Below are 26352 nucleotides of genomic sequence, written 5' to 3'. Positions count from 1 at the left end.
GAGGTCCTCACACCATGCAAGTCCCGATACACTCACTACCAAAAGATAGCATACACGGTCTTTATGGCATCCCGAAAACCGCGACACTACTTTCAAGAGTGTTCAGTGACAGTAGTATTCGAGGTACCCCTCAATGATATAATCAATAATACGGATGTCGTAGGCCGCATTGCAAAATGGGCCATAGCTCCTTCCCTTTGATATCGTATACAAACCATGCCGAGCTATTAAATCTTAGGTGTTGGCCGATTTTCTATCCGAATGGAGAGAAGCCGAACTCCCCAAGGAATATAGTGCATATGCACACTAGACGATGTACTTTGACGGCTGTAAAATGTAATCCGGACTAAGGACTAGAGTAATCCTACTATCCCCCACAGGTGATAATATCTGGTACAAGTCATGTACACAGACTCCAATAATGCAGCCGAATATGAGGCGCTATTGCATGGTCTTCAGATGGCAACGTCGATGGGTGTTCGACAGCTTGAGGTGCGAGGAGATTCAAACCTCGCTATCTCCCAGGTCAACGGCGAATTTGACGCCAAAGATCCAAAAATGGCGACATATAGAAACGTCGTCCTCAGGATGTTAGCCCGATTCAAGGGTCTAGAATTCCATCATGTCTCTAGAGACAGTAACCAGGCTACAGATGTTCTTGCCCGCATGGGCACCAAACGAGACCCACTACCTAAAAATACCTTTTCCTAGAAAGGCTATTCAAGCCGTCCATAGTATGGCAGGCTGGGGATAGCGGCACCTCAATCAATGATCCCGCCCAGATAGCGCCCCCAGAGTTTAAACCAGATGATCATATTATCTGAGGCTCTGCACTTGAAGAAACACCTTTGGCCCACGAGATCATGGCCATAACCTCCCCCTGGACCGGACCACTGCTCGCCTACCTCCTGCAACAAGAGCTCCCTGACAATCAGACGGAGGTGCGGCGCATTCGGTGCTCTAAAGTGTACAAGGTCCACAAGGGCGAGCTCTATAAAAGGATCACTACATGGGTCCTTCAGAGATGTATCTCTGAAGAGGAAGGGCGGCAACTTCTCGCCGAAATACATGCCGGCATGGGCAGCCACCATGCAGCAGCTCGGGCCCTGGTCAGCAAGGCCTTCAGAGCAGGGTTCTTCTAGTCCACAACCCGCACGGACGCACGTACCCTGGTCAAACATTGCATTGGGTGCCAACTCTTTGCAAATCAAAGCCATATGCCACCCACAGCTCTCCGGACTATACCTATAACCTGGCCATTCATCATCTGGGGGCTTGACATGGTCGGACCTCTTAAAGGGGGGACCAAGAACAAGAAATACCTCCTAGTTATGGTGGATAAATTCACTAAATGGATTGAAGCAAAACTAGTAACGTCTGCAGAATCCGGACCAGTAGTGGACTTCATATTCAGCGTCGTACACCGTTATGGTGTACCCCACAGCATAAACACCGATAATGGGTCTAATTTCACCACCCAAGAGCTTAAAGATTGGTGTGCTAAGATGGGCATAAAACTCGATTACGCCTCACTATACCACCCACAAACTAATGGGCAGGTAGAGCGGGCAAACACATTAATTATGAGCATCATAAAACCTCATTTAACTCGCTCACTCAAGGAATCAATTGTCACTGGGTAGTGGAGCTAGACTCCGTGCTATGGGGGATGCGCACTACTCCTAAACGTTCAACAGGATACACCCCATTCTTCTTGGTGTACGGTGCCGAAGCAGTCCTCCCATGTGATTTAATCCATGACGCACCCAGAGTACGTATGTATGAAGAGAAGGAGGCCGAGTTAGATCGGCTGGATGACTTGGATGACCTAGAAGGAGAACACCACATTGCACGAGCATGCTCCACATTTTATCAACAGCAAGCACGATGCTACCGAAATCGGGAGGTTTGGGCAATAGCATACAACGTGGGAGAACTCGTCCTCTGGCTTCCGGAGAAGCAGAAAGATAAGGTATCACCCAAATGGGAAGGACCCTTCATCGTAGACGAAGTGCTCACAGGTGGGGCATATCGCCTCTGTAGCCCGTCAAATAGTCGCCCCGAGCCGAACCCATGGAACACCGCTCGGCTTCGGCGTTTCTACGCCTAATCCGGCATCATGATCAACACTCCCCGCTCTGTCCTTATATTTTTTTCTCTTTGTTTTAATCTTTGGAGCTTTAGCCTCCCCGACCTAGAGTTCGGATAAATCATAACACGGCATGTCACCATTGTACACATCTTGTAATGTACTCCCTCCATAAAGAAATATAAGAGCGTTTAGATCATTAAAGTAGTGATCTAAACATTCTTATATTTGTTTACAGAGGGAGTACTACCCAACTTTACCGGCGGGCTTATTTTAAAAGCAACCAATTACAATATACTTCATACAACCTTGTCTCTGTTGTTTTGAAATGAAACCTTCCCATATCTTCCAAGCCATTATATGCACCTATTTGACTTAAGTCCTTTGACAAGCTAACCGGTTGCCTGGCTCTTGTATTTACACCTACGTTTCCGATTGTTCGTCTAGGAAGCAAAGGGAGCACCTCTGCGATTTCTATGCCCAGGTAATCTGGATACGTACCTTAGATGGGTAAAGCCGAAAGCTAGCATTCTTACAGAAAATAATGGGTCGACCTCCGGGGAAGTGAAAATAAATAGGCACTAGCCCCCATCCAACTATTCCTGGTTCCTAAAAACCATGAAGCATCCGTGTGTCACCGGCTTCCAAACTCACGGCTAATGGTCAACATACCTCACCCAAAGAAAGGAACCATTGGAGGAACTATTTTCTTCGGAAGACGTTTCTTACGTTACAAAGTAATATAACATTGTTCGTTGTGCGCGTTTTGTCTGTTTGCACCAAAGGGCCGGATTGCCTGGTTACCAGAATTACCCCCTGTTCGTCAGGGCGTATAGTATGGAACACTCCCCGATCACTGGTCAGGGAGGCGGATGCCGATGGCCGGTTAAGATAACGTTTTTACCGCGGCTTGAGAATTGCGCGATGTAAAGTACATGGATACATAGAATCACGCACCCTACTCTTTATCAATACCATCTATCAAACTCTCCAAGGCACAATCCTTCTGGGAGAACTGAGCAATGGGCATCACTTGGTCATATACTAAGCTAAGAGGTATTTCCAGCCCATCCGGCCCCACGGGTCCCACCCGAGCCATATGTCCGGATTCGAGTTTGGTAAATCGGATCTTCACCATGGCCCAGGCCTCGGGAGCCCCTTCTCGACAAGCTGACATCTTCCACAATTCAAAGCACCACCTCACCCCTTTAAAGCGGCTAGCCAGCTCAGCCATGCTCTCAGATGGCACCTCATGCGGCCATTGTGCCTTAACCATGATTTTCATGGCCTTCCGGGTTCTTTCATGCGCCTTGGTCAGTTCTTTAAAAAGGTTCCCACTAAAGGAACCCACCTCCTCTTCGGGCTGCCTATCAGGAGACCTAGCAAACAGGGGTAGCACGCGTTTCAAAATATTGTGATCACCCACATACGCGTGATACCGAATTCGTACTTACTAAATATACCACCTTTTAGCTTCTGGTTCTCCTCCAAGGCCTGAGCCCATTGAGACTTCAATTGCTTGATTTCCTCGGCTTTTTGCCGATTTTCCGCCTTCAGTTCATTCTTCTCTTCCTGACTTCGTGTCAGCACTCATTTGTGAGCCTCCAGTTCCCTCTGCAGTTGACTCATCGCTTCGGTGGTTGTGGACAAAGCATGGCATCAATATGCAGGGAACTTCATATAGTTTGTAACATTCTAAAGCTTTTTTACTTACTAGGATTTTCGTTGGCAGCCTTTTTGGCCGCTTCTAGACCGGCAGTAGCACCAGCTAACTATGTTCGAATCAGCTTGAGGTCTTCAGACAACTTGCTGTTCTGCTCCCTCACGGCCTACAAAATCAAGATAGTACAAGGATCCTTAACTCGGCCATCCCACCCAAGTTAAGGCATGGGGGCTGCTAGGTTAGGAACTATAAAATGCTTTTAAGCTATCTCGCACCTGCATTTTTTAAGAAAAGAGACCGATGATCCCTTCAGCCTAGTTCGGGCCGCTCCAAGGTACGCATCCACCTAATTAAATGCATTAAACTCCTGATCGGTAAAGGCAACATGGTGCAAGGATTCTTCCGGTGGCAATGATTTATTACACTTTCGACCTTAGAGTTGGTCACCGAAACATCGCCAGGGTCCTCTGGAGGTGCGCCAGCCGCTATGTGTTCAGTAGGGTCCCTAGCCTGTGATGATGGCCCAAGGTTGGAATTACGCCTTGGCGCACCCGGGAAGTCCTCAAACTGGCACGCCGGAACTCTTCTTCTACGAAGTTAAGCAAACGTCAAACGAAAGATATTGAAAATGCCCCTTTTTCGTGGTCCCAAAGCATGTTACCTTTAAGCCGAGGGGGCGGTTGCTTCAGCTCCAGTGGGGGCCTTCCTCTTGCATGCCCCATTAGGGGCCGAGGCTAGCGTAGGCCGTGCTTCCCATAGTTGTTCGATGTGTAGTACGACGACCCTTGGGAGTAGAAGTTAGAGTGTGCGGGATGGTGCGAGGTGATTACCCCGTTCGAGAGGAGCTCCTCTTTTCACTTACAGTGGAGGAAGGAAGAGCCCCAGGGTGATCAGCCATCACGACAACTTTGGTGTCATCAAGGTTTTCTTGGTAAAAGACCCCATCTTCGAAATCAACCAACATTTCCAGATCGTCATGATAACCCAGTTCATCGGCGCGGGAATGATTCTCCAGTTGAGGGGAAGGACAATAGATGGACTCGACCTGGCGCCTCCAGCTCTGTACAAATAAAGTACAATCAACAGGTGTTAGGACGTTGCGGCCGAATTATAGACAAAGAATTGAAAGCTTACCCAGTCTGACGGATTATAGTCGGAGCAACCCTCCCGGATACTCAATTGAACAAAGTCTTCCTCCTCTCCTTTAAAGAGGTTGGCTAATATCTTGGCCATGGTCGCTTTATCGTTTGACCCTTCTCTCTTATAGCGGGTCACATCACTGGTCCCATTGTAGCACCATAAAGGATGCCCCCTCTGTTGAAGGGGTTGTACACACCAGGTTATGGCAACGACCATTAATTCGATCATAATCAGTTTACTATGGGTTAGCAATCGAACCTTGGTGGCCAAAAGGTGCACCTCTTCACTGTCTAGCTGGGAAGGGCTCTTGGGTCGCCAGTTGAGCCGCTTCCATAGCGGGGCGCTTGAGTATTCAGGCTGACCCTTTCGGATTGGGTTGAAGAGTGGAACATCTTCAATATAGAACCATTCCGAGGTCCATTCCTCGGGATCCTTCTTTGGGGTCCCGATAGGGTAGCCCGTCCCAGCTATCCGCCACACCTCTGCTCCTCCCACTTCAAAGATTGACCCCTTGCGGGTACGAGGGACAAGGCAGAAGTATTTCCTCCACAAATCAAAGTGGGTCGGGGTTCGCAGCTCAGGAATATTTTGCGGAGGGCGACGAAGCCAGAAATATGCAGTATGGACCCTGGGGTGAGGTTATGGAGCTGGATCCCGTAGAACTCTACTAAGCCCCATAGGAAGGGATGAATAGGAAAACCTAGACCTCTTAGAAGGAAGGGCACAAAGCATACCCTCTCTCCCTTGCTTGGAGCATGGGAGTGCTCAGTGAATGTCTGGCCATCGACAGAGATTAATCCGGCGCGGACGGGAATGAGATCTGCCGCGGGAAGATAGCCCTACGTCTGCAGATTGCTCAGCTGGAGGTGCGAGACTGAACAACTCGCCCAATCATGAGGGAGAGGGCCATGGGGGCGCAAGGATGAACTGGGAATGTCGGCCATGGTGCCTAAGGATTTTTTCGGCTCTGTTTTTTGGCGACGGAGATGGGTAGACCGTCCTAGCACCTTTGGATCTATAAATAGGCGCTTCGCCTCAAAGATGAAGGGACGAGCTTGCAAAAAGTAGCACTGAGCTGCGTGCCTTCTAAAAAGGTGTGTGACAGTCAAAGGTAGCCCCCGCCCCCAGGTAAGCATTAAACTCCGATGGGCCCACTGTATTATGGCATGGTCCTGAACATCCGGATTATCAAACCGGTCGGGCACGGATACAATTTTGACCCAGACTATACTAAGTAGTAAGCCTCCGATATTGATCCGGATAGTGTTTGGCCATGAAACCCTTCTCCGAACAATTAGGATAGAAGACGAAGAACTCACCTCGCAAGCCTAAGATTTGGAGCATGCCAGATGACGATCCCTGACGTTGGAGGCTAGATCGGGGGCTACTGAGGGAGTCCTGGACTAACGGGTCCTCAGGCCATCGACCCATTACCTATGGGCCGAACTGGTGGGCCACTATGAGCCCAAGCTAGAGTGCGGACCAGTGACCGGATAGGAGGTCTATGGAGTCGTGGTGTGCCCTCCAAATCAAGATTAGCATGATCTTTCCTTCATTGTAACCGATCACATGTAACCCTAACCCTACTAGTGTCTATATAAACCAGAGGGTTTAGGGATTTAGAGGTAGAGCTACATCCATCACCTCATTGACTTAGGGTTTAGCTTATCTGATCTCGAGGTAGATGTACTCTGTAACCACATCATACATCAAATACAATCAAGCAGGATGTAGGGTTTTACCTCTTCGAGAGGGCCCGAACCTGGGTAAACACTGTGTTCATCATCCCTTTTTCCCCAGTGATCTTAGATCCATAGCTTGGGACCCCCTACCCGAGATCCGCCAGTTTTGACACCGACAGTCACCCACAGGTACCAATCTGAGGTTCCGGTACAAAGATTGAACACAAGAGATGAACTAGGGTTTGAGAGGAGATGGTGTTGTTGAAGGTGATGATGGAGATTGGCCTCCCAAAGATGAGAGGGTTGTTGGTGATGACGATGGCTTCGATTTCCCCCTCCGTGAGGGAAGTTCCCCCAACAAAATCGCTCCGCCGGAGGGCAAAAGCGCTCCTGCCCAAGTTCTGCCTCGAGACGGCTGCCCCGAAAGTCATCTCCTTATTTTTTTTCTAGGTCAAAATGACTTGTATACCAGAAGATGGGCACCTGAGGTGGGCTGGGCTGACCACAACCCACCATGGCGCGCCTGGGGGGCCTGCCGTGCTCTGCTATCTTGTGGTCACCAGGTGGCCCCCCTTCGATAGTTATTTGCTCCAGTATTTTTCATATATTCCAAAATAATTCTCCATAAATTTTCATTTCATTTGGAGTTGTGCATAATAGGTAACTCCGACGTAGCTTTTTCAGGTCCAGAATTCCAGCTGTTGGCATTCTCCCTCTTTGTGCAAACCTTGCATATTATGAGAGAAAAGGCATTAGAAATTACTCCATAAAGCATTATTATGCATAAAAACATTATAAATAACAGTAGGAAAACATGATGCAAAATGGACGTATCAGGGGCTGAGGAAGCCGCTTGGTCTTTGCCCTCACCATGCTGGGGACTACTCACAAGGACAAGCTTCTCCCCCACATGATTATCACCTAGACAGATAAAGGTATTAAGATGGAACTGCGACCATTCTTTGACATTACGCACCGCAGCTTTAGGCACACCCTGTTTCCTCGTGTTGGGAACTTGGACATGGTGCATGGGCATCTTGTGGATATGTTGTTGATGTGCCACTCTGAGAAGGGCACGGGAGCAGTTTTGGATGTTTCCCATGTGATGTGGAAGGAGCTCGTCAGTGCAACTTATGGTGATTATGTGCCCATCTATGCTCCTTTCATCTCCAAGCTCATTCAGTCAGTCTGGGCCTCCACCTTCCCGGATGAGCCTCTTGAGACCGGGCCTTTGACTTCTCATGACGTTCTCAACTTGCGTTAGAAGGAGCTTTGGGCCCCTTCCCGTCTCCTAGAGCGTGTGATTCCTTCCGCCTCTGAGGAAGGCAACGGTGATGATGATTATGTTCCACACACCGAGCACTCTTCCAGTCAGTCAGGATGGTCTGCTAAGCTCAAGCACAAGGTGAAGAAGCTCTTTTGCCTTCAGACAGATGTTCAACATAAGATGTACTTGGCACATGTGGATGCCAAGAAGAGATGTCAGGAGTGGAAGGCTATCATGAGGAAGCTTGAGATTCCGGTTCAGGATGGCTCAGAGGATCACATTACTCCAGAGGATAAGTGGATCTCTCTATACTCACACTGGATGGACTCGGAGGAGTCCACTGCTACTACATCTACCCCAGCTCAGGATCAGGAGATCGAGGAGGAGTCTGAGGGGCACGAGGACTCTGCTGAGGAGGAGTCTTCCGATGGGGTTGATTTTGAGGAGTCTGACGAGTCCATGGGAGGAGACTAGTGCCACCTGGAGTTGCGTTAGGTCACTCTGTGCCCCTTTTGGTTTCTTGATGCCAAAGGGGGGTAGAGATTAAGATCGGGGATTTGCCTTTCTGCAGGGGTGCCGAGTCACAAGCTTGCCTTTTATCTTGAATTTTATCGCTTGTGAACTCTTTATCTTCATTTGCTTTGGTTTGTGTGACTTATGATATCTTATCATATGGTGTGAGACATATGCTATCCCTATTATATTATCTACGCCTTATTTTGTGTGGGATCATATTCATTGTACCCTAATTCGTTGATATCTCTCGCATGCCTGTTGTATTGCAACTTTGCTTAGCTTTGCTTATCTTGTAGTGGCATCGTTTCCTTTTCTATAAAATACAGGGGGAGTGTTGATCCTAGTGTGTGCACTTTGCATTCCAAAGGCATATTTAATTAGTGCACACATCTAGGGGGGAGCCCGTCTATATTTTGTGGTTTTGGGTTTGCTTATGTTCTTATTGCTTTCCTATGCATATCTCGTATTGTCATAAATCCACCAAAAAAGGGGAGATTGTTAGGGCATATTTATCCCTTAGTGGTTTTGGTGATTAATGACAATACGATTTGTGGACTAACCATGTGCATCGAGCTTTTCAGAGAATATCCTAGTTGGCACCAGATGGTTTATTTCCCCTCGGTGGCGTTAAGTGAAGATGATTTTTCTCCTGGCGATTTCTTTTCGGTGGTTTGAGTCGTAGGGAACTCGTACTATTAAGAGGGGATCTGCGTTGGAAAGGTATGGGTGGAATCATCACGTACACAACCTCACTTGCACCCACATTGCCTCTCCGCTTTCCTAGAGCTATATATCTGTTTTCTGAGTCAACTTGAGATAGCACAGGCGGTAGTACCGCTCGGCGGTACTACCGCTGGTCACTACCGGTCTACTACTGCTTAGGGGTTCTCCTATTCTGCAACTCTCGGTTGCTTGGTTTTATTTAGCGGCACTAGCACGGCAGTAGTATGGTAGTACCGCTCACGCGGTACTACCGCACCTAGGACCGCTGCCAGTACCGCTTAGGATTTCCCCCTGTGCTAACTTCGGTTGCCTTTTTCTCTTAAGCAGTACTAGAGTGGCACTACAACGGTAGTACCGCTTGGAATGGTACTATCGCCCTAGCGCGCCCTAGTACTGCTGCTCAGGACAAGTTCCAGCATTCTTAGCGGTAGTACCGCTAGGGGATCCAGTAGTACCGCGCAAGCGACACTACTGCCCTCTTGTTTCCCTGTTTGCTGACTTGGGCTAGGAAGTACCGCTCCTAGGAGCGGTAGTACTGCTTAGACGCAGGTTGAGGGCAGATAACGGTTGGATTTTCCTCCACTATATAAAGGGGGTCTTCTTCCCCAAGAAGACTGGCCTCTTCTTCCCCCAAACTCCATTGTTGCTCCAAAGTACATTTTCGCCCGATATCTCTCCCTAGCCAATCAAACTTATTGATTTTCTAGGGATTAGTTGAGAAGGCCCCGATCTACACTTCCACCAAGAGAAATTTGATTCCCCCCACTAATCCCTTGCGGATCTTGTTACTCTTGGGTGTTCGAGCACCCTATACTGTTGAGGTCACCTCGGAGCCACATTCCATTGTGGTGAAGATCCGTGGTATTGTTGGGAGCCTTCAATTCAGTTATGGAGAGAGCCCCAAACTTGTTTGTAAAGGTCTGGTCGCCGCCTTTAAGGGCACCACTAGTGGAATCACGTCTCCTCACATTTTGTGAGGGCGTGAGGAGAATACGGTGTCCCTAGTGGCTTCTTGGGGAGCATTGTGCCTCCACACCGCCCCAACGGAGACATACTTCCTCTCAAAGGGAAGGAACTTCGGTGACACATCCTTGTCTCCCCCGACTTCACTTGTAGTTATCTCTCACCTTTACTTTGTGCAACCTTTACTTGTGTTATATCTCTTGCTTGCTTGTGTTGCTTGCATCATATAGGTTGCATATCTAGACAACCTATTTGTTGCAAACCATAATTTGTTAAGAAAAGCTAAAAATTGGTAGTTGCCTATTCACCCCCCTCTAGTCAACCCGTATCGACCCTTTCATCTTCCTTGGCTCATTTTCATCCCCCTCTTTTCGCATGGCCCGATAGATATATTATCGCTATTACCCACACTCTGGATACTCCTATAATATTGAAGAAAAGTTTGATAGTTGCAGGTTCAAACAAATCATATGATCTTTCAAAATTCCATCCCATATCCACGAAAACAAGTGTGAAAATCTAATCCTTATTTGGTGGCTATTTGTATGGGTAGTTTTGTACACTCTATATAAGAAACACTAAGTACAATGTAAACACACATACACTTCACCGCACATGCCCACTCACACAAAGTCTACTGAAGATCAGGTTCGGGGAGCCTCATGATTCACGAAATCACCATGTATGCCTCGCCATCGAACGAAAATGCCGCCTACCACAAAAGAACATTCCGCTTAGTGAAAGGTCAAAATTGTGTTTTGACTGTTGGTGTGCTCGGGGTACAACTACCCCTAAAAACCCAACCACAGATTAGTTCATATGAGAGCATTTTTGTCCAAACCTGATTTGATTATATTTGGGTCAGAAGAACAGTCGAAAACAGTCGGTTATGTTTATAAATAGATACAATCCTAGAACAAGACTGTTTTTTTCTTCCAATACTGACTTTGGTACAGTTTCTGAGTGCCGTTGTAGATTCTGATTATTATTTTTTGAATTTTAGGGACATTTTTTATATATATTTTTATAGAACTTTGATTTTTGTACCTTCCTTCACGAGTTTAATGTAGCTACTTTTTTCATAAATAGAATCAGCTTTTTTAGGGGGAGAAATAGAAATGTAGAGTCAGATTTTTTTAGGGCCGATTTTATAGAATCAGCTTCTTATTTAGAGAGAAAAATATATGATCATTTTTATAGACAAAAATGTAGAATCATATTTTTTTGAGGGAACTAAAATCTTTATTGATCAACTAGTTCGGGGGGAATGATTACAGAGTCATGCGGCATAAGTAGCCACATATGTCTACCGGTATCTAAGTACAAAGAATATTTCGCTAAACTATCAGCTTCATGATTCCTTGATCTACTTTCATGAATGAAATTGCACTCCTCGAAATCTCATGCACGAATTCTGATCTCCCTTATAATAGCCTGATGTACACCTACAGTGTTTGCCTTTACATCATTAATTACCTGAAGGTAATCCAATGAGACCAGAATCTTTTTAAGCAGTAAATCATCAGCGATGGCCAACGCTTCCCGCATTGCCAAGGCCTCCAAAAACGTCGGGTCTGAAATTCCTGCCCAGGTGATCGAAGAAGACCCTAAATATTTTCCATATTCATTCCGACAAACAGCCGCAACTGCTCCTCAATCACCATGCACAGAAGTAGCTCCATCGACATTACATTTGATGATTCCCGGAGGTGGACGAATCCAGGGTTGTCTCGCCGGCTTGGGAGGCCCGGTAGCTGATGATGTTGGAGCAAGAGCCTCAAGCTCTGCGATGAAGCGCTTGATGAACATATGTGTTGACATGGGTGGCTGAAACACATGTTCGTAGATTGATTTCCGACGCGTGCCATATCGCCCACAAAGTCACAACCATGTACGTAAAATCCAACAGCCATAACTTTGCATTTTATTCCCTGGTCATTATCATGTGCTCCACCATCTCTTCGTTTGCCAAAGCCCACACTAATGTTGAAGATGAGCAGTCAAGTAATGCGTGGCGCCACGAGTCTGGCTGCCCGCACGTCACACACGTAAGAGAATCTGTCATGTGGCGGTGCTCCATAACATAAACTAGATCGGCAACGCGCCTTGGCGGGAGGGTGCCGGTCCTAACGATGTGGTGAAGCAAGTAATTCTCGAGTTAGTAGGAATCGAAGAAGAAGAAGAAGAAGAAGAAGAAGAAGAAGAAGAAGAAGAAGAAGAAGAAGAAGAAGAAGAAGAAGAAGAAGAAGAAGAAGAAGAAGAAGAAGAAGAAGAAGAAGAAGAAGAAGAAGAAGAAGAAGAAGAAGAAGAAGAAACATTCATTTCTAATAGAAGACATCATCAAGTTCAACATCGTCGTGAGATTGTTCAGTACATTCATGAGACCATGAAAGGTAACCACTTCCATCCAGTTCAGTACCAAGAGGGTGAACATGAGAGAGCAATGTCCTAATCTAAAACAAAGTTTGCAGCACATCCATGCATAAGCAAGGCAACTGCCCAATGTAAGTTAAAGTTATACCAAAAACAACTTCGCTACAAAGGTAACATCTCAAAAAGCAGAAGTTTACTAAACACTTACTAATGATTCAATACTAAACATCAAGGTTCATCACACGACATTGCATAACTTCACACCAAATCATACTTGTTGTAACAAATATACAAATATACTCAGAACAACCTTCCAGGAGTGTTAGTGCATTTCATAAAACAATGATGTAAAGGGGGACATCCACGATACAACATATTTGTTGGCCCTCAAATTTCACTTCTATCTTCATCTATATTGGAATTCCAAAGAGCGGTCTTACGGACTCGTTCCCTGTCCAGCACCATGCTCCAGTGCTCAGGTCGAAACCATAAAGCAAGTTACAGTGATACATAGTCCAGATGGTGTTGAGCAGAAAAAAACCACAATATATTACACAAGAAAGAACATGCCATTCTTGTACATAAGTGAACCCCTAACAAAGCAATGCCCTAGATTACTTAGGTATCATCTTCACACGCCCATGAGACTCCAGGTTGTAGCCTTAAAGATAAATGTAGACAACCCTGACAAAGAAAGTAATGTTTCTGTACCTCTTTCAAATTGGGAGAATCCTGACAAAGAGGCATGAGACCACTAACAATCCTGACAGAGAGGCATGAGACCATAAATAGTAGTATTGGTAGAAAGCAAAGCATATGATATCTAAATGGGAAAAATTAATTATGTATATATGAAATGCTATAAATTCATAATGGTCAGGACAAAAGAGGACCAGCGAGCACAGAAACACGCATCATGCCATTCACATTCAAATGAGAAAAAAAGCATGATTTTATCTTGAACACCAAACAATGTACACAATGTAAAAGGGCATGATACCAACTCCGTTATAGCTGAACTTATCTAATTAGTAGTAAGAAGTTGGATAATGCACGTGCATGATCACATCTCATCATTCTATATAAGTAGATGGATCAGTTCATAAGCATGAGCGAAAGCTCATTAGTATTCTTACTTATACTCATATGGCGTGATATTTTTATACTCATAGCGCACATTCTTTTTTGGCTTTATCTGTTCACAAGCCCTCCTTCCTCATGACCGAGCCCAAGCCCATATCTGAGCAAAATGAAATCAGAAGATCAACCTACACAAGGGCATACAAAATGGTGTTTTGAAAACATGATCACGTTGTTTGAAATACAGAGGAAAAGGTTATGTAGTTCAAAGTGAATTTATTTAAAGTTGCAGTGACAATACAAACTCTCAATGACACCGAATATTCTCAAGATAAAATGTCTCTCTGAGGGTGGAAACTAAAAGAATTCAGGCAATAGCACTTACTATAAAATTAATTATCACAAAGAATATTTTGGAGAAGACAACATTTCACCTAGTATGCGGCATCCATGACGGTGTGGAAGAGGCCAGAGAGGAAGACGACTCTGCGATCCGTGCTTGCCGAGAAGAGGTTGTTGCTGCCTGAGAAGAGCCCGGTCTAGGTTCAGCACACCTCGTCTAGAGCGCCACCATGACGGACCTCGTTGACAAAAGAGACGAACCAGTTACTTGGATTAAGATAAAAACATGAGCCAAAGCAGAGCATAACTTCACAAATGTGATCATTTTTGGCAGCATCTCCTAGAGGAAGAAAAAATTGAAGAGGCCGCTATATGTACAGATAAACACACTGGCATTTGCCACACAGATCTAGCAAGACAGCAATGAACCATGTGCCTATCTACTACAAATAGAGTGTCATTTAAATCTGATTACAGGACACAAGCAAGATCATGATCCTCTCTCTCTCTCTCTCTACCAAAATCTTGATTCCACATTATAATCTGCACAACAATCCTATCACTCAAATCTATGGTACAGTTGCAAGCCATGCCATAATAAAAGGAGAGGAGATCCCAGATCAGTGGCTAGGAGGGGGCGACGAGAGCAACAGGAAGAGCAACTGAAGGACGATGGCAATGGAGACGTGGACGGGACGTCGCTCCTATAGTAAATATATATCCAGCTGCATTGTGGCATTTCGTAAGCTATATGTTGGGTAAACTGGCATGCTGCAGTACCTAAATAACACAACATTTATCACAGAGATAGAGGTCACTTGTTCTTACCTTATCAGCTTGCTCCAGGACGGGTGTGATGAGTCCACCATCAATAGATAAGCCACAACAATATTGATGGAACTGTTGTAAGTGAAGCTCGTCCCATCCCTACAGCTAGCATTCACCACAGGGTGCTGCGCAATCGCCATAGCAGCGGCCTTTGCAAGCAACACAGTCATCGTCACCCCCTTTGGCTTGACCTGATAAAACAGAATCAATACAACCATTACCACCTGGTCACGGTCGAAAAGCAGAAAGGCAGTTGCACAGCCCAAATTAAGACTCCAGATGCAACACCTTCTCATATAGCACATCGAGCATATCAGTGAGAATGGGGTAACCAACACAGAATGCTGGCACTGAGAGGCTCTCCACCATGTTCTTGCTCACTGCAGCCTGCATTGCAGTGAATGGAACCACCATGGCACCCGGCACCGGCGGAAGCACGGCCGCCTGCGGCACAGCCCTTACTGACGAAGCTACAGCCATAGGCATAGCAGCAGTGGTAGGAGCCACCTTTGGTCTTGGCTGGATGCCAGCGCCTAGCGGCTGCCTCAACATCAGCTGGCGTAATTCGGCCGAACTGCCTGGTGCCAGTCACCTTGGTAAGGTCCACCCTGTGCTTCTTGGCTAGCTTCTTATCCTGTGGCATGGCAACGCCCTTCGTCCCCGCGGCCATAGGGACAGATTGAGAATACCTAATCAGTAAAGCACCACTACCCAACCATAAACATAGAGGAAGTAATATGAGCCGAAATCTCTAATGGCATGAAAAAATTAGAGCATGTTTCACATATCATTTTGAAACTACAAATATGAAATAAACTACAGCCAAGAAAGAAAACATTAAGTAGCTAGAGAGCATACACTGCTTTCTAATAGGAAAGAAGGTAATTTAACTGGCAAGGTACTGCCACTTACTCCAACATGAAAGAACGAAGAAAACTTTTGTAATCAACCTCTACCATGCTCATGTTTCTTTTGTAATCAGTAGAGTAGTTGCAACCATGCGCATATCACTAAGCAAGAAAAGAGAAGGTCACGACTTACTTAATGTTTGACGGTGGCAAGAGCCACAATGGCATCGGCGGCGGTGGCAGCGTCCGATCGCCAACAACCATGCATATATCAAGTGCCATGATATGTGAAGCAAGATATAAGACTACAGGAGGGAAACAAAACAGAGGCACACACGATGCATACTTTACCATACAAACTTAAGGCAGCAAGAGAGGCCCCTATAACTTGCTGGGAGCATGTCTTTCTAGTATAACAAAGTGCAGCTTACTCTTAACCAGATTAAATCAAGGACCAACAACAAACAATAAAAGATCAAGAACAACTCATATGCAATAAAGGTATGAGAGAGAAGAAATCTTTACATAAGACGACTATAAACACCGGAGCATAAATAAGCAACACCTTTAAATACAAATAAAAAGGATCCAGGGTTCATTGCATAGTGGGCTTAGATCTGACTTTCCTCGATCATATAACCTACCCCCGTCTCTTATCACCAGATCAATATGTTTATACAGTGGAGCTACCCTGGTTATCACTCAATAAGAATGACCATCCAAGGACAGAGCAACAAGTATCACAGGATCAAAAAGGATTCTAGAGACAAGAGGGAGGATTCAACTTGATACCCACAGGTGCCTCGATTGCTTGAAGGCACACTTATTTCAGACATGGCTAATCATCGCCGTCCCAGCACGAAAGCCATCGGAGCATAAATAAGTAACACATTTAAATACAAATAAAAATAGTCAGGGTTCATTGCATAGTGGGCTCAGATTCGGCTTTCCTCGATCATATAACCTACCCCCGTCATCTCTTATCACAGATCAATCTGTTTATACAATGGAGCTGCCCTGGTTATCACTCAACAAGAATGGCCATCCTAGGGCAGAACAATAAGTATCACAGGATCAAAAAGGATTCTAGAGACAAGAGGGAGGATCCAACTTGATACCCACAAGTGTCTGGATTGCTCAAAGGCACACTTATTTCAGCCACGGTTAATGATCATCGCCCTAGCACAAACGCCACTGGTCAATTTAGCAAATCCAGGAGCATAACTATTGGACCAGGGCATCCACATGTAAAGTAGAGCATCACATGAGCTCCTATGATAGCAACTAAACATGAACAACAGCCTGCAAACCCTAAAATAGCATGGATCCACAACTACAGAAATCAAGTAGGAACCGATGCATGAGTAGGGCATAGAGCATCAACCAGACAAGCACCACAGCCACGGCCATGTGCCACACAGTAGGCGAAGCAGAGGAGCAGGAGCAAGATGGAGCTCACCAAGGAAGGCTGTAGCCGAGGAGAGAGGCGGCTAGGTCATCTCCACGGGAGCGGCCGCCTTTTATGCACCTGTAGGAGAAATGACGAAAATGCCCTCGGCGGGGCAACGAATTTACACGCGATGGCAGGAACGAGAGGTAACTATTCATTCCAGCAGTAACTTTTTTTGATCCGACGGACGAGGTCCTCCAACCTCTGGATCCAACGGCCGAAAATACATCAAGCGGCCAGATCCAACGGCCAGGAATGCCAAATCGCTGAGGAGCTGGGAGGAGAGCTTCTATTCTAATTTTTGGATTCTGGATACAGTGGAGCTGCTCTGGTTATCACTCAACAAGAATGACCATCCAAGGACAGAACAACAAGTATCACAGGATCAAAAAGGACTCTAGAGACAAGAGGGAGGATCCAGCTTGATACCCACGGGTGCCTCGATTGCTCAAAGGCACGCTTATTTCAGTCACGGTTAATCATCATCGCCCTAGCACGAACACTACTGATCAATTTAGCAAATCCAGGAGCATAGCTATACGACCAGAGTATCCACATTTAAACCAGATCACCACAGGAACTCCTATGATAGAAACCAAACATAAACTCAGCCTGCAAACCCTAGAATAGCATGCATCTACAACTAAAGAGCTCAAGTAGGAACTGGTGCATGAGCGGGGAATAGAACATCAACCAGACGAGCACCACATCAATATAGCCATGACCATGTCCAATGAAGTAGCCGAAGCAGATGAGCAGGAGGAAGATGGAGCTCACCAAGGGAGGTTGTAGTTGAGGCAGTACTCAGTGGGCACCGGGTTGCGCCTGAACGCCGTCCAACCGGCAAGGAACTGCGTCGGAGTTGCACCTTGCACCGTCCCACCGACGAGCACAAACGCATCAAACAACCTATGTAAGAAAGGCATTGTTGTTTATCAGAAACAATTATTTAGTAATTACTATTTAGCAGAATAACTAATAGGTCACTACTGAAACAGCACATGCACCCCATAATCCAACCATCATATAGCAACAATGAAGATGTTAAAACTGAAAACCAAGGCTGAATATAATGGACAGATTTAACAATACCAAGTTCTAATGTGTTCATCTCACGTGGAAATGAATCCATAAGCAGCAACATTGCAACAAACATACATGAGCAACAATAACAAAATCCAGTGCATTAGCAACTACATAAGGTAAAGAAATTAACAACAATCTGCAAGTAGTAGCAGCCTTATCTATATAAACAGCAATAATCACTGTGATGATATGTGTTTGTCACAGTAGGTCGCGTTTTTTGTCATGCATGTACATCCATGAAAAATTTATGACAGAATCAAGATAGTCATACCTATGCTGTCGTAGAAGTGTTCCATGACATTACCAAAATTATCATCACGGAAGTGTCCACTTCCATGACGATAAATCGTGCGTCACAGAAGTGCTTTCGTCAAGGGTGACCGACACGTGGCATCCACCGTAACGGAACGCCGTTAAGCTATCGGGTCGGGTTTTGGATCCGATAACCCGTTAACAGCCCCGACCAATGGGGATTTTCCACGTGTAAAATCATCATTGGCTGGAGGAAACACGTGTCGGCTCACCGTTGGGACAGATGTCATCCACTCATTGGACAGAAGGCGCCTATGATACGTCGACACGTGGCACGGCCCAACAGAGGCCCATTCCTGTGAAAAGGCCGGCCCATTTGACTTGGTCAAAAGGTGGCGGGATGGCCCATATAAAGCCTGTTAACAGCCTGTTCGCATATAGCCCATTTACAGCCCGCTAACCCAAGGCCCGTTACGCCCTATCCAAATTAGGCCCAGTAGCGTCATACGGGCCACCCAATATGATTCCAGCCCATTTTCACTTCTGGCCCATGTATGGCCCATGACGTCTTTCGGCTCATATGAGGCCCTATGTAACTCTTGGCCTATTAACGACCCGTGGTGAAACTGGCCCATAATGAACAGTGTATTACTTTACACCCATTAACGGCCCGTGGTGAAACTGGCCCGTAATGAACAGTGTATCACTTTATACCCATTAAGGGCCCGTTATTCTGTTGGGCCGTTTCCAGCCCATGTTATCTTTCGGCCTTCTCAGGGCCCATTTATTCTTGGGCTCATTTCCAGCATTCATTTACTTACGGCCCGTTACTGTAATTTTCTGCTTATGGGCCAAATTCAGCCCGTGGTTACAGTCGCCCCGTTTGTGGTCCGTTAACACGTTGGGCCATTTTCATAGCGTCATGAAATACGGCCTATTAACGATGGTCCGTTATGGTCGACCCATGAATGGATGATTCCAACTCTAGCCCGTTTACGGCCATAATGCGGCCTGTTATTGGCCCATGTTTGGCCAATCAATCATACTGCCCATATAAGGCCCATTGATGATACGGTCCATAGAAGGCCCATTGTTTCTGCGGCCCATAGAAGGCCCATTGTTTCTACGGCCCGTAGAAGGCCCACTGTTTATACGGCCCGTAGAAGGCCCGCTGTTTCTATGGCCTGTAGGTCCAGTGTCACTACAGTAAATATTAGCCCATGGTTATTGTGGCCTAGTTTTAAAAAATAGGTTATTGCAGCCACTAGCAAACCGCAGAAAAAGAACTGCACTGACTACAAGCAAACAAATAAACAAGACAACAAGGAAATAAATAAGCAATCAACTTACACTAGGCTATCACGGCTATTACACATATTACATCCACTGGGCATCAAAGTTCGCCACCAGTGCAAATATAGGGAACACAGCAGCATATAAACGCCACAGCAAAACAAGTCCAGAACTGAAACCACTTCAGAAGAGCTCAAGAAACAATATCCTGGGTACCCATAATGCTGGCAAGATACTTAGCAAGCTTATTAACTTTCTCTTGTTTGGCGCTTAAGTCCTCCAGCGCTTGTTGTTGCACCAGAAAGTATGCATCTGAATTCTGCAGGGACTTCCTCAGTCCTTCGGCTTCCTGTCGCATAACATCTGATCGATGTCTTTCAACTTGAAGTTGAGACTCAAGAAGCCGAACTGATTCAGGCAACGAACACTACATCAAGACAGGACTTTGGGGTTGTCTTAGTGTCCTCAATATAGTTTTTATCAGCTTTCTTGGAGACCAACAGGGATGTCTCACTATCTTGAACCTTACCTGCATTACTTCATTTACCATTGCATAACAGGGTACTCTTCTCCAATATTTTATCCGCGTTCTAAAAGAGAAACAAACAAACACATCTCGGGTTTACAATGTAGTATATGAAACTCATTTTGGTAAACCACTTCAGTAGTAAGGTGGACAGGATAACAGCATGAAACAAACATATATCTATGTAGTATGGTCATTGTATGGTCAATATCATTCTAGTTTATTTTGCCAAATCAAGATAGATACAGTTCGAATCATATCTATTTAAGACAAAGCAGCATAGATAGAATATAAGTGTGGAAAACTACACAGTAATAACAACACTTGTAATGTGCATGGCATGAGAACATAACTATTTATTCAATTGAAACTGAAATCAACATAGAGCAAGTTACAACAGCAAACAGCCAAACACGTTGAAGAAACAGGTTTAAAACATACCTGTTGCGCCATTGGAGTTTCAATTGCATCCTTCAAATTTGAAATTGGTTGGTATCAGTAAATACAGTGATGCAAGAGAAAAGAAGTATGAACCATAGCTACGGAACCTGACCTGAGAACAATTCTTCTTCTGCTTTAAGCGTTGGCTTTGGGTTCGGAGTGGTGGTCCTCGTGATTTGGGAACTGCAGTTGCCTTACTAACTGCTCGTGTTTGGGTGCTCTGTGGTGGAGACAGTGTTGTGTCAACGGGAACTGGGTGTCTATCTGCTGGGGTTGGGGTTAGAAGGGGTGTAGCTGGTTCTCTGTCCAACTAGGTAGGGTACAATCTGCATGAGTGTGGGTTATGTGTAGTGGGGTTGATTCTTGGGCAAGTACAACCGTGGTTCTATCTGCATCGACAGGTAGCATGATCTTTTCTGAAGACCGTGTTTTTACTCCCACAAATACTGCCATCACTCCCTCCAATTGAAATGGCTGATAAACAAGAAAAGTAATTGAATGTACAGACATTGTAAGATAGACAGGTGCAATGGATAGTAGGGAAGAAAACAGGGCATGAAATAATTCACATTTATGTTGTCAACGGAATAGCAGGACATAATTTCACATATATGATGGCTAATTAAACAGGATAGCATGACACAATTTCACATGTATGATGGCTAACTAAACAGGATAGAATGACATACTTCAAAATATGATGACTATGTAAACAGGATCACATGATATAACTATACGATGTGTCTATTAAAGTGGTTGGCATGCCATAAATCACAAACATGCCGTCGATGGAAACATGATGGCATGATATAATTCATGGATAGAATGACATAATTTAAAATATGATGACTATGTAAATAGGATGAGATGATATAACTATATTATGTCTTTAGAAAATGGGTTGGCATGCCATAATTCAGATACATGCTGTCTATGTAAACATCATGGCATGACATAATTCAAATATATGATTTATATACTAAGGAAGTGAGCAGAGGGCAATTGCATATATGATGTTTCAACTAAGGAGATGGCCTTCAATATTGTGTATATGATGTAAAAACTAAGCATTGCAATACAACATATGCATTATATGAGTAATATAACCCTGCCAAGTTTGAGCATACACCTCAGGGGGATAATAGGACTGGTCATCTGCCTCTGAATCCTCCTCTGAAGAGCTATCTGTAACCAGCAAGATATCTGCTTCAGCAGGTAGCATTGTCTGCTCTGAAGACCTTGTTTTCACTACAGATTTCTCCATCACCAATTCAAATGGCTGATGCACAGGAAGAGCAATTGAATATACAAACATTGTCGACAAAAGCAATGAGAAATACAAAAAAAGGACGGCATGATATAATTCACATATATGACGCTTGCCTAAACAACATGGTATTGCATAATTCACATACATAATGCCTTGCAACAAGATAACATTGCATAATTCACATATATAATGTCTTGCAACAAGATGGCATTGCATAATTCACATATATGGTAATTAGACACTAAACAGGTGGCATTCACACAAAGCATGTCTAAACTAAGCAAATGACATAGCAATGCAAGATACCATACGCACGATATGAGTAGCATAACCCTGCCAAGTTAGGGCATGCACCTCAGGGGGGAAATATGACTGGTCATCTGTCTCTGAATCCTCCTCTGAGGAGCTATTGGTAACCAGCAAGACATGCGCTTCATCAGATAGCATTGTCTGCTCTGAAGACCTTGTTTCCACTCCAGATTTTTCCATGACCATGCCGAATGGCTGATGCACAGGAAGAGTAATTGAATGTACTAAAACTGTTGACAAATTTAACACATAATAAAAAAATGATGGCATGATATAATTCACATATAAGATGACTGGCTAGCCAGGGTGGCATTGCAAAATTCACATATATGATGCCTGGCTAGACAAGATGGCATTGCATGATTCACATATACGATAAAGAAACTAAACAGATGGGATTGACACAAAGCATGTCTAAACTAAGCAGATGACATCTTTAATGTATACAGTAAGCAATGCAAGGCACCATATGCATGATATTACCAACATCAGCATGCCAAGTTAGAGCGAAGACCTCATGGGGTAAATAGGAGTGGTCTTCTCCTTCTGAATCCCCCTCGGAACAGTTATCTTCCTCTTGATTACGATCCGAAATGGGTGGAGGGGGGCTGCCTTTGTGCCCACCATGGAACGACGTCTGCATGAAATTTTATTGCCATGCAAGGCTCGTCTATTTTGCTCTACATGATCAGTTCCATTGTGTACAATAACTGGCATGCATAGGAATAAACATAGTGAGATTATGTAAGGAGTGCATGCACAAATCCAGAGTGATGGTAGCAAACTGTGGATAGACCCAAAACCAATGATAGCATGCAGATAATAGCTTTAGTTAAAAAATACAGATAATGGCTCCTTTAATGTTTGTTTGCACCCAACATGAAACTCATAGTAGACACCGGAGATTAACCAGATAGTAGACAGATAGTACTGATTGCTGCCCCAATATGTACCCCACAACCATTTAAAAACTCAAGTTTCAGCATTAGTTTGGACCTGACTCAGAGTCTAATAGGTGAACACGACGATAATGTAGGATGTCATCATATTAAGCGACACATAACATAAGCAGACACGGAAGAGTGCGACCTCTCTTGCGGACCCGTGTAGTCCTCAAGGTCATCTGCTCAGTTGATGATGGTAATGCAGTTGTTGTGGCTGCCGGCGGCGGGGAAGAAGATCTGAGGCGGCGAAAGACAGTGTGGAGAGCGGATCCCTGCTGTGGTGAACCCTTCCATCGTTGGAGCAGTTGAGCTGGGGTGGAACACAGCGCCGCGGGAGAAGGACAAATCACACAAGGTTCTCTTTGACACATATTTGTAACAGAAGTAATTGAGTAAGGGCTTGTTTGAATTTGAGGATTCTAACAATGCAGGGATAGGAAATAGACAGGAATAGGATAGGAATGCACGTGCAAAACAGAGAATTTAAAAACACAGGATTTCTGCCAATCTAGGTGTTTGATTCACAACAATTGGAAGATCACATGATGTAAAAAAGCATGGTGAGATTAAGTCAAACCACAAGAAAATGTACGGTTATAATGCTATTATGCTACTATCTCTTAGTCTTGTGCTTGATGAATAGGAATATGAAAAGGAGGAGAAGTGGAAATTAGAATTCCTACGGTTTTTCTTTCAAGGAGACACTAAAGGAACAAATCCTACAGTTTTCCTTTGCTCCATTCCTTTACACCAAATTCATGAAAAGTAGTACCATAGGAAACTTTCCAATTCCTATGTTTTTCATTCACTTTTCCTTTCAAGCACTGGCGATTCTAGTAGGCAGGCTTGAGCAAGAAAAATCCTACACTAAAAAAATGTTTTTGTGCTACTTCTATTACTTTGGACCGAGGCCACTACCATACTAGCTCAACTCCCGGGCCCATCGACAAATGCACAGCTCAAACGCGCAGAGATAAATAATGATGGCGTTCAAGAGAGTCCATCACGGATAGCTAAGTTGCCTGGTACCTCACTGCTTGTCATATAGTAGGATAAAATAATCGTATTTCCCATTACTACGAGTGCTCAGTGGACAATATATATAACATGTAGAGTAAAAAAGAGATGCAACAAGTGTACAACCTCTTTGGCGAAGCCATGTCGATCTCAGCGTGATTGGGTTGGCCGGTGAGGATGCTCCGGCTGACTTTGCTGTCGGAGGAGGGGAAGAAGACCTTAGGCGTCTGGAGATGGAGCCCGAGGTACTGCTCCGCTGTGATGGAGGGTTTCGTCGTTGGAGAAGCTCCGGTGAGTTGTACGACGCCGAGGCTGAAGCGGGACAAGAGAGACAACGAACAACGTTAACCTGAGTGGAATTCTAATAGCATCTCCAATACATGACGTAAAATACATTACTACAAAGTGCTAGATGTAAAATACATCAGCTGCTCATCTCTGAACTTAACTGTCGAAACTGAACTTAACTGTCAAAACTGAACTTAACTGTCGAAATTGAACCTAACTGTCGAAACTGAATTTTGCTGTCGAAACTGAACGCACTAGCAAGGTGAGGCTACACGTCGGTCGACTGACTTTTTCATCTCTGGTCAGTCAATTTTGCAGTCGTTGGATACGAAATCAAGGCCTGCAGTTCATATTCAACCTCCACCACCCCCCTGAGCCGCCAGACACTACCAGCCAAACAGCAGTCCCCCGCCGCCCGCGGTCGGCGGTGCGCCGCCCCGCCCGCCCCGAAAACACTCCCCACCAACGGTCCGCCGCCGCCCTGGCCATCCCTCTAGCCCCCCCCCCCCCCCGTGCCCAGCTTTTTCTCCGGCGATCCCCACGCCACCACCCCGCCAATGCCCCGCCACCGCCGGCGACCACCGCCCCCATCCTAAACCCTAAGATAGCTAGTGGGGTACCTCTCCGGCGAGCCCCCCTCCCCGCTGCAGCTGGTTCTTCCTTCACCCCGGCGAGCCCACCCCTTGAAAATCGACTGACCCAAAAGTCGATTCGGTCAACTAAAGTGTAGCCAAATCGGAGCAGCATCGCAAGCAAGAGCAAGAGCGAGAGCAGCAGCGCGAGCAAGAGCAATATCAAGAGCAGACCAGGCAGGGGACCGAGAGCAAGAGCAGAGCAGCAGCGCGAGCGAGAGCTAAAGCAGCAGTAGCTCCTACTGATGTGGACGTCGCCGCTGAGGGAGCGACACCGTGGAGGAAGTGGCCAGCGATGCCGCCGTGGATGGAGCCGCGCCGTGTCGGCTCGGGACCGAGCGCCGGCATCACCGTGAGATCGAATCAAGAAGAAAATGCGGCGATTAGTGTACAACCTCTTTGGTGGCACCGATTAGGCCGCAGCTTCATTCGAGGAAACGGTGATGATGATGCTCTTCCGGTGGTGCAGGTGAAGACGGCGGTGTGGGAATGGAGGTGGCGCGAAAGACGAGGGGAATGTCGGGGCAGCTCCTTAGAGGTGGAGGACGGGGTGGTTGAACCGGCGGGACGATGAGATCGACGACGGATCCTCATCCGGTACGGTGGATGAGGGACGTCGAGGTGTTGTTGTGGACGACATCGTCGGGGAAGAGGCTCCGGCTGGGTGGCAGACGGAGCAGGTTGTGGGGTTTCATCGCGGGTTTTCGCGGCCTTGGTGTACGAATGGGTGGGCGGATGGGATGGCAGTGGGGAACCATGGCTTAGAGACGCGCTTGTCTGAAATGTGGGGTAAGTTACGAAAGTACCCCCCACCGATTTGAGGCGGTTCTTTCGGTTCAGGGGTACCACGGGCATTTCGCGTGTCGGGATTTCACAGGAGGTGGGAGTTCTCGCGCGTGTTGTAATTTCGGAATAGCAAGGCGCGGGTTGAGATGGAGGGAGTTGTCGGAGCACAACAAGACAAAGATATATCTTAAATATTTCAGGGCTAACAAGGCGCGGGTTGAAGAGGCGGGAGTTTCGCAGCACGATAGACAGAGACGCTAGCTTCAATTTTCAGGCATAACAAGGCGCGGCTTGAAATTTCGGAAGAACAAGCTTAACGTGTACCCAAAAAAGACAATTTGCACCTCAACACGCACAACACACACAAACACCATTTAGACTAGAGTAAGGTACACGTGCATTGCACGCATGAGATTTGGCAACCAAATTATGAATAAATACCACATTATAGCATGCAAGCTTTGAGTCATATATGCATGATGTAGATGTTCGTTTAATTCTTATAGTTCATTTCATTCAAAATCATCTAGTTTTATAAGAAAGC

Source organism: Triticum aestivum, chromosome 3B (genome assembly GCF_018294505.1).
Source record: "Triticum aestivum cultivar Chinese Spring chromosome 3B, IWGSC CS RefSeq v2.1, whole genome shotgun sequence".
Classification (NCBI taxonomy): domain Eukaryota; kingdom Viridiplantae; phylum Streptophyta; class Magnoliopsida; order Poales; family Poaceae; genus Triticum; species Triticum aestivum.
The sequence above is the reverse complement of the archived record's forward strand: the minus strand, read 5'-3'. Positions refer to the sequence as shown.